Consider the following 10,641-nt stretch of genomic DNA (forward strand, 5'->3'; position numbering starts at 1 on the left):
GTACTACCCTCGTGCCTCCCTTTCCTATAATTTGTGCTGCATGTAGTTATCCTGTGGTTGCTGGTTCCCAAGTTGTCCTGTATTTCCACATCTGTGACCAGATCTGATTTATTTGTAATAATAGATCTAACAATGCATAATTTCTAGTTAGGGAATCAACCAATTGGTACATTAAGTTGTCTTGCAAAACATTTAAGAAATGGCAGGCCTTTAATGAGTGAGCTGTCCCTTCTGTCCAGTCAATATCTGGGTAGTTGAAGTCCCCCATCACAATGACATTTCCCTGGCTCGCCGCTATTTCTAACTGTGAAAGGAGATCCAACTCCTCATTCTTCCTAGGTTAGTGGGCCTGTAACATACCTCCACTATTAATTTCCCATTTGCTTCTTCCCTTTGGAGTTTCACCCACACGGATTCCACCTCCCCTTGTCCCAACCCTGATGTCATTCCTCTCTTCCACCCGTAAACCATTCTTGATATATAGGCACACCCCTCCCCCTCTTCCGCCCTCCCTGTCCCACCGATACAAGAAATACCCCTAGATATTTGCCAGCCAGGGTTGATTTACTAATAGACTGTGCACTTTACAAGTGCAGTTGCTCCAGAGCTTAGTAAATGCGGTAAAGCTTCACTTTGTATAGAATATCCAATCATATGCTAGGAAAACTGGATTTTTGCTTGCACATGATTGGGTGGTGGAAGCCATCAGAGCTTCTCTCTATTTACTAAGCTCTGGAGCAACTGCACTTGCAGAGTGCAACTGAACTTGCAAAGTGCACAACATATCTGCCTTTCAACAGCATACGCATGAAATTTGCATTTGACATTTTAAAGCAACCCATTAATTTCACTGGGCCGCCCTATGCTTGAAAAATGCAAGAAGTAGTGCATGACCTTTTTTTTTTTTATTCTTTTTTTTTGGTGCACAGTGTGCCATAGTACTGCCACACACTTGCAAAAGGAATGTGCATTTTTGTGCTCTGGGGTTGCGCACAATTTTGCGACATATGTGAACCTAGCCTTAAAGGTGAAGATGTATGAAATTACTGTTAATATAATAATTCATCGTTTTTGGATACGTAATTAGAATTGCAGGAAGATGGCAAAAAAACATATAAAGCAAAGGCGATGATTTGAATAACATGGCAATATCAGAAAAATCTTATACGGTAACATATAATTGTAACGCAGAGCACTTCAATATCACAAACTGCCTTAAGGCACCCTATTCCCTTTTTTGCACAGTGCAGTTGTACAATGCACTTCTTCACCATGCTTACACAGAGAAAATGAATTATTTTTCCCCAAGGTAGGCCATGTCTCCTCAGTTAGTGCTGTGCGTTATTTTTCACTTCTATGCTTAAAAATAAGCATTGTGAGCAAAGATGAATGAAAACTCATGGACTGAAGTGTATGTAAAAAAAAGCTCAGAATTGAACAGAATGCTGGGATAATTCACACAGTCTAATCAAAATTGGTCCTTCTAAAGGAACATTTCACAGCTTTTAAATATTTTTTTTCTATCAATTCTGTTCATCCTAGTTTTGATAAATGGCTGAGAAAAGGGCCAATAAACTTTAAAACTGTAAAAAACCCTTGTAAGCAGTCCAACTGAGTGCTTCGTAACTTGGTAAATATGACAAAAAAGCTTTACTCATATGGTGTCTGGTTAGTTTTTATTTTCTGTTAAAGTGTGTTATAGGCATGTTTTCCAATATTTATATGTGGGATGTTGAAATGTATTTTTTACAAGATAGTAGAAACTTTTGGACTGAGGAATTGAGCTTTTACACAGTAAATTCTGTAAATAGTCACTTCAATTATTCAATCATGTGAAAAAGCAAATTCCTGTTCACTTTGAATATCATGTGCAGATAAAACCTGTAGGAATTTGCTTTTTACATGATTTGAATAAGTGAATATCCACACAATTTTTTGTTTAAAGATTGTAAACTTTTTTTATTAACTGAGCCTCATTAAACATAGAATAGTTTACTTGAAGCAGAAAGTGCTGATCAGAGATTTGAAAAGCTGGTATAAACATTAAACATAAACAGTATGGTTAAAATCAGTGGCTACAGCACCATAAAAGCTACCGCGGCTTTGATAAGGAGGTTCATTAAATACTTCTGGTAAAACTATTTTAACTACTGTGTAAGAGAAAATTTGAGATATGCTCCGAAAGTAGAACTAAAGACAAAACTTTTTTTCATTTTGGAAAGAGTAAGGTAGTGATATAACTCTAGTAATTTTTTTGCAATTTGTTTCCTATTGTGAAGATTTCAGCAATTCAATTCAAAAAGTGAAACTCATATATTTTATATAGATGCGTTACACACAGAGTGATATATTTCAAGCATTGCTTTCTTTTAATTTTGATGATTATGGATTACAGCTAGTGAAAATCCAAAATTCTGTATTTTAGAAAATTAGAATATTACATAAGACCAATTTAAAAAAAAAGGATTTTTAATACAGAAATGTTGGCTTACTGAAAAGTATGTCCATGTACAGTATAGTATGCACAATACTTGGTCAGGGGTCCTTTTGCATAAATTACTGCATCAATGCATGGAGGCGATCAGCCCGTGGCACTGCTGAGGTGTTATGGAAGCCCAGATTGCTTTAACAGCGGCCTTCAGCTCATCTGCATTGTTGGGTCTGGGGTCTCTCATCTTCCTCTTGACAATACCCCACAGATTCTCTATGGGGTTTAGGTCAGACGAGTTTGCTGGCCAATCAAGCACAGTGATACCATGATCTTTAAAACAGGTATTGGTACTTTCGGCAGTGTGGGCAGGTGCCAAGTCCTGCTAGAAAATGAAATCAGCATCTCCATAAAGCAGAGGGAAGCATGAAATGCACTAGAATTTCTTGGTAGAGGACTGCACTGACTTTGGACTTGATAAAACACAGTGGGCCAACACCAGCAGATGCAATGGCTCCCCAAAGCATCACGGGCTGTGAAAACTTCACACTGGACCTCCTGCAACTGGGATTCCTTGCCTCTCCACTGTTCCTCCAGACTCTGGGACCTTGATTTCCAAAAGAAATGCAACATTTTCCACAGTCCGTGATGATTTGGGGAACGATACCCTTAACGATAACAACATACAGGGATATATAATTTACTATTGACATTAACACACATACCACAGGTTGAACTGGATGGACTGGTGTCTTTTTTCAACCTTAAGCACCTTTGCATCTGTGCTGGTCTTCACCCTGCCCTACATGCCCTGAATCTGTTTTAATACTTTACAGACAAAACAATTCATCACCTTCTAGGTTGTCTCAACTTGGCTCAATTTTATTTGCCAATTTTAAAATCCTGTGCCAGATAGCTCCAATTTCCATTTTAGCATCCTGGTCAGAAGATTTCCCCACCTTTAGGCACACAGTCTATACATTAGGTTGCACACAATAAAGTGCTTCTGGTCTGTAAGATTGTAGTAATGAATACTTTCACCTTTTATTCATGCATTTCCCGTTTTAATTAAAACTCATTAATTAAGTTCTTCAACATATTTTACAGAACAAAAATACGATATTTAATTCAGTGTTTCATTTCTTAAATGTATTTTTATCAATCAACTAAATTACAGAGTTAAATTAATTATATAGTATAATTCAATGTTTGTATTTATCTACTTTAGACAAAACAAGAATATTAAATTAGACTAAAAGTGCACATGTGCAATTGCAGTTTAAAGTGAAATATTAGCCGAAACATTTTTTTGAGCAATGGGCAGCTTTGTCAGTTTGTAATTGCTATCTGTGTCTATCCCCTTTAGAAAAGTTTGTCCCTCACTTCGTGTCTTGGTGATCACACAAATATGAGGGGAAAACTCCTCAAAGGGGTTCAGTAACATAGATTTGACATGGGTCTTATGTTTACCTAACTTATTTAAAAAAAATAAAAAAAAAACCTAAGCTAGTTCACTTTAATGTACTAATACAGGTTAGTCTGTCTAAATGTTTCTAATGTTAGAAATTTATTAAATATAATTTATTTTCCTGGGCCACATTTTTTTAAAGTGAAAGTATTGCCATTTCTAACTGCAGTATATTTGCTAATATGTTGTATATTAATGACAGGATGACAGCTAATTCTGTTATAATCGAAACATAATTGTGCTTTGCAAAAACACAGATAAAGAAAAAAAATAAGGTAACAAAAAGAAAGAAAGAAAAAAAAGAAAAACACAGATAAAGGAAATTATGTATACCAAATAAGTTAGAACTTCATATGTTTTAATGCATAATTTATGTTGACAGTATTTGTAGCCTATGAGGAATCACAATGAGAATAAACCTGTGACAATATTCAAAGTCATATCTTTCATAGAGAGTGTATTATCTACTCCTAACATGTCCCATAGCATAGGATTGATGTAATGTTTTTTTAAATATCTAGCTTTGTGCTGGTGATTTATCATACTGTAGGACCCCTGTTTCCAAAAACCATCTGGATATAAAAGTGGGAGAACGCAGTTCTCATTAGGAGAAGACTGATGTTTAAAGAATGGACTTCCCAGATAAAAATCTCACAGAAAATGCATGTCTCATAAGTTTTATGGGTAAAAATCATCATGCACTAAGAATTATTTTGATGACTTAATAAATGACTCTTGTAAAAGATCAGGCATCAAGTTCCAAGCCTATGATGTCACCTAGACATTGAAATGTCTCCATTCCATAGGCTGACCAGAAATCACTTGTACACTAACACACTATAGCCACATGCCCTGGACATTCCATGTCTTAGCCTTTCTTGCTTTCTTTTTTCATTATTTATTGTTAATGTTTGCGGGGCTAAGAAAGGAGGAAATATCCAGAGCTGACTTAGCAATTAAAAACACATGTCTGCCCTAATGTATTGTAAAAGGACAACACACAGACGTTTAGGAGATCTGGGTGTATGGTGTTAAGAAAAAGGGAATCCTAGTATAAATGTACAATCCATACTCTTCAACAACATACCATCAAAGCTTACAAAATTATTAAAATGGCAGTCAAGGTAATCCTGAAGAATACACTAGCCAACCAAAGCTATAAATTGTTGAAACAGAAGGGGTATAATAATTTTAAAGAAAAACATTATTGCAGCAACTATGTTTTCCAAGAGACTGACAAGTTATCGGAGAAGACAACATGAAAATCACCTGTGATTCTCAGTATCATTTATAAGACCTAAATCACTATTGAGTAAGTCAGTTTCTGGCTTCATGCCACAGGGTATATCCATTGTCAGTGATTACCCAATGTTAAGCCCTGATACGGTTGACAGGAGGAAAAACCCAGAATAAGAGATAGAAGATCAGAGGACCACCCAGGGATTTTGTTTTTGTTGATAATAATAAAGTGGTGAATGAAGGGACTGAGATTGATTTACTAAAGGAGTACATGCTGTACACTAAGCAAAGTGTATGTTCACTTAGCTTAGTTAAAAAAAGGGAATATGTGTTTACTTTAAATACCCATGTGCAGGAAAAAGCACAAAAAAAAAGATTAGATGTTAAGTTAACACAAAGTAAGCATATACTTTGCAAAGTAAACATGCTTTATGTCTTAAAGCAGAACCAACGTGCATCCAAACACCGCAAAATAAAAATATAATTAATTAATAATTATTGAAAGCAAATTCCTCCATCCATCCATCCATCCATCCATGTCTCCGTGCTTTATTTTGTCCCCCCTCCCACATTACTAGCTGTGGCCACCTTGAGTAAGGTCAGATGATTCCTGTAGAATTTACTTCCTGGAATACATCTGCCCTTAACTCAGGCATGCAGGCAGGAGGGTGTTTTATCTATGAAATCCACTCCTCCTAGTGAAAAAAAACATGAAGACTCATAGGATGTATGACATCATTTTAGCTAGGTCAAAAATCAGGAAACAACTGGAGAAATTTAAAAAAAAAGTTTTTGTAAATACAATATACCTTCCTATCTATCTACTAATGCTAACATCAAAATGATTCAAAACAATTCATTTTGATTGAGAGATTTTACTTCCCTTTCAGTAAATAAACCCTTTTGTATTTTTATTTGAATGAAAAATCAGTTCCTATTTAGTTCAAACAGCTAAAACCTAATTTTACCTTGCCATCGCTTTCTTTTTGTATTGTAAATTCATACTGGAAAGCTACTGAAAAATAGTGTTGGGCAAACGGTTCAGGCCGAGCAAAAGTTCGGCCCACACATCGCCCATTCGGTTGTTCACTGAACACTCAAATTTTCTGTGCGCTCGGCGGGATATTATCTTTTGGATTACATGTATCTAATACTTTGCTGGGCACCCAGACCTATTTTCTCTTGGACCACTGGATTATTTATCCAATAATATATATATAGTATATAAGGTAAAATTTACCCCTACATTTAGCCTTTTGAAATGCTTTGGCAAAGAAAGTTTTTACTATACAAGGTATTTATGCCTTAAACATTTGTATACACTTTTCATTGCTTGCAACGTCTTCAGAAGTGCTGCGTCTGAAGATGTCACATATTGATGATGAAACTCATGAAGCAGAACTTCCGTTGCGTGATTTCTGATCCGGGTGGAACACAAGGCAGAGAGCCAGGCGGCTTCCTTATTGTTTCGTATTACCAGACCATTGCCTTTGAATGTTAGCAGCTTTTTTAAGGTGACTTTTAATGAAGTATTAAGCGTTTTTCACACTATGAGAGGACTCCTCTCCTTCTTCTTTTGAACCTTCTAGCTTAATGGCGATAAAGGGACATGTACTCAAGCATCCTGATAGAAAGGATATCCATAGAAGAGGCCAATTAGGAGATCCAAACAGGTCCTAGGGTGACAAAGAGCAGTTGACTTCTCTTGTTGTATAACAAGGGGGTCATCAGATTCTGGTGAGTGCGGATTGTTACACAAGTGCACAAAATTGGAGGAGGTTGCACGCAAGTGGCTTGCCCATGGTGCGGTGTGATTACATTGATGTACATAGCATAGTAGTGCACAGACAACTGAGAGTGTGCATGCATGGAAAAAGAGTCATGCTACAATCACAAAGGGAAACGGGCAACAAGGACAGTACTGAACTGGATGAAGGACTATGTTTTATATAGAAAGAGAAGCAATACAATCAGCTTTTGAACTGGTATAGAAAATGATAGGGCATGTATTACCAGTCTGGACCACACCTTCTTCATTACAATACCACCACCTACTTCTTCCCCTAAGGACCATTACCATTACAATCTTACTGTACAATCTCCTTTAAATCTACCATCAGCTATGTAGTGCAAGGACCTACCTGATTTGATACAAATTGAACGGATTGTTCAGGTGTGTCATCCTGTTCCCTAGTTCTAGTAAATCTAAAGGAAATTGTACAGAGATTGCAAATTCAGATTGTATATTCTATGGCCATCTTTATACAAGTCCATCGGAAGGAGTGGATAGAAAAACTTGGCTGTCAGGCCCCATTCACATCTTCACATAGTCAGAACTCACATTCCCACGTGAATTTATTTTTTTCCGCTCTTCACATATAGGCAGCCCTTTCACTTGAATGGGCTGTCCTTTGCTTAACAATCACCCCAAAGAAGCACCAGGACTTTTTTTTTAATAGCAAAGCATGGTGTGCTTTTGCCGTGTGTTTTGCTGCGTTTCCAGCGTCTTTCTGAAACGCACGGCAAAGTATGCTTTTTCTGAGTGGTATGCCAACATAGCAGTTGTGGCAGTCTACATTGGCAAGCTAGGCAAATTCATGCGTGGAGGGATGCCATGCAAACATAGTTGATGGGTGCAGGGTGTGTGTGTGTGCTAATGAGGTCAGATGGTAAACTCCTTCCTGTGTCTTACTGGTTTCGCCATCCCAAATTTACATAACAGGAAGTCTCTAAAGCTTTCTAAAAAATACAACAAGGGCTAAGCTAAGGCCTTATTCTCAAAAACAAAGAACGGTTTTATTTGCAACAATGATGATGGTATATTGGTACCTAGGGGTGCTGGAATTTGGGGGAAAAAAGGTGATCTTACCCTTTAACCACTTAAGCCCCGGAAGATTTTACCCCCATTCCGACCAGGGGGTATTTTGCGATTCGGCACTGCGTGAATTTAACGCACAATTGCGCGGTCGTGCGACGCTGTACCTAAACGAATTTGACGTCCTTTTTTTCCCACAAACAGAGCTTTCTTTTGGTGGTATTTGATCACCTGTGCGATTTTTTGATCACGCGCTATAAACAAAAAAAGAGCGTCAATTTTGCAAAAATAGCAATATTTTTCACATTTTTTTATATGAAATTCCCCCAAAAAAAAATGTAAAAATCAAAATTTTTAAAAATTTTCGGCCAATTTATTTTATGCTACCTATGTTTGGTAAAAAAAATCGCAAAAAGCGTATTTTGATTGGTTTGCGCAAAAGTTATCGCGTTTACTAACAAAGGGAAAGATTTTTGTCATTTTTGTTGTTTTTTTTTTAACGCGTAATGGCAGCGATCTGCGATTTTTTTTGCGGTACTGCGACATTGCGGCGGACAGATCGGACCCTTGACTGACATTTTTGACACTTTTGGGGTTACCAGTGACATTTCTACAGTAATCAGTGCTATACATATGCACTGTTACTGTAAAAATACACTGGTAGTGAAGGGGTTAACTTTATTTGGAAGGGAGGGGCTGTGTGTGTCCCTAGGGGCGTGGTTTCTACTGTGATTGGCTGTGGCTCTAGCTGTAAGGACACTGATCAATGGATCTACATACCAGATCCGTTTTATCAGTGTCTTTGCAGCGAGGAGAATGACAGGCAGTTTGTTTACACAAGCTGCCTGACATTCTCCCTCTCCCCCGCCGATCGCCGAGTGACCGGCGGACATCGGGTCCGCTGGTCACACGCGCGGGGGGGTCCGTGACCACGCGGGAGCGGGAGCGCGCCCCGGGGGGCGCGCGCTCACTCCCTAGACCCTCACAAGCAAGCAACGTAGCCCTACGTTAGTTTGCCTGTGAGGGGCTGACCGCCGACGTAGATAGTCGTGCGGCGGTCGGCAAGTGGTTAAAGTGTTTCTAAACCCCAGACCCTGAATTCACTAAATCTGGTCTTCCACAGTACACAGCACATGGAAATGCAATCGTTTTAGTAAATATAAATACCTTTTCCTATCAGCAGTTAGAGCATTCTTGTGACATGTATCCGTGTCTGGTTAAAGCTTGTTGTGGACAGTGGTGATTGGCCCTGTGCTGATCACATGCCATCTGTCAAGAAAAAAATAAAAACTCTCTAGAAATACACACCAAACATGTGCAGCATGTGCAGCCTGTCCCCTAATGCTCTGTTCTATCAAGATGGGTTGAAGTCAGTTAAAGAAACAGAGGAATAGAAAGACAGGAGCCTTTAACCACTTTCAGATCTGAGGATTTTCCTGCTTAATGACCAGGCCACTTTTTTCAACTTGGCACTGTGTGAATTTAACTGACAATTGTGCGGTCATGCAATGCTGTACCCAAACAAAATTCACGTCCTTTTTTTCCCACAAACAGAGCATTCTTTTGGTGGTATTTGATCACTCCTGCGCTTTTTATTTTTTTGTGATATTAATAAAAAAAGAAAAAAAAATTTGCAAAAAATTTACATTTTCTACTTTGTCTTTTAAAAAAATATCCAATATATTCAATTGTTGTCATATATTTAGGCCACAATGTAACAATGTATTTAGCTACATGTCTTTGAAAAAAAACATCTCAATAAGCATATTTTTATTGGTTTGCGCAAAAGTTATAGCGTCTGCAAACTATGGTGTAAATATTGGATATGCAGCTTTTACTTTCTGACTGCCTATCTCATTTCTTGAAGTGCTACAATGGCAGGGCAGTAAACCCCCCCCCCCCCCAAATTACCAGCACATTAAATATTTAATTTTTTTGTCACAGGTGTTTTAAAAATAACTAAAAAAATATATATTTTTTTACACAAAGTTGTCATTAAAATTATATATTGCTCACGCATGCCATGGGTATATGTGTAATTACACCCCAAAATATATTCTGCTGCTTCTCCTGAGTATAGGGATACCACATGTGTGAGACTTTTTGGGAGCCTAGCTGTGTACGGGACCCCGAAAACCAATCCCCACCTTCAGAATTTCAAAGGGCGTAAACTTCTCATTGCACTTTCTCGCTACCCATCACGGTTTTGGAGGCCTTGAAATGTCAAGATAGCACAAAACCCCCCCAAATGACCCCATTTTGGAAAGTAGACACCCAAAGCTATTTGCTGAGAGGTATTTTGAGTCCATGGAATTTTTTATATTTTTCCCTAAGTTTTAGGAATATGACACTTTGTTTTTCTTTTGTTTTTTTTTTACGCAAAGTTGTCACCAAAAGATATATTGCTCACACATGACATGGGTATATGTTGAATGACAAAATGTATAGTAACCGCGCTAGTGCAAATAAAAATAGAAAATAAGCAGCAACTTCAAGTGTGACCGCACCCAAAACAATATACAAATAAAAAAGTTGCGCTAAATGTTAAATAAAGTAAGACAAATATCAAACGTCCTTTAGTGAGTCCATAAAAATTATGACGTGAAGATATAAAAAGTTTTAAGGTGAAGATTCCTGATGGTATTGTGCTTACCAGAAAGCCATATATAAATAACAGGAAATCAAGGTCAG

The sequence above is a fragment of the Pelophylax lessonae genome (genome assembly GCF_965119305.1).
Source record: "Pelophylax lessonae genome assembly, chromosome: 1".
Taxonomy (NCBI): domain Eukaryota; kingdom Metazoa; phylum Chordata; class Amphibia; order Anura; family Ranidae; genus Pelophylax; species Pelophylax lessonae.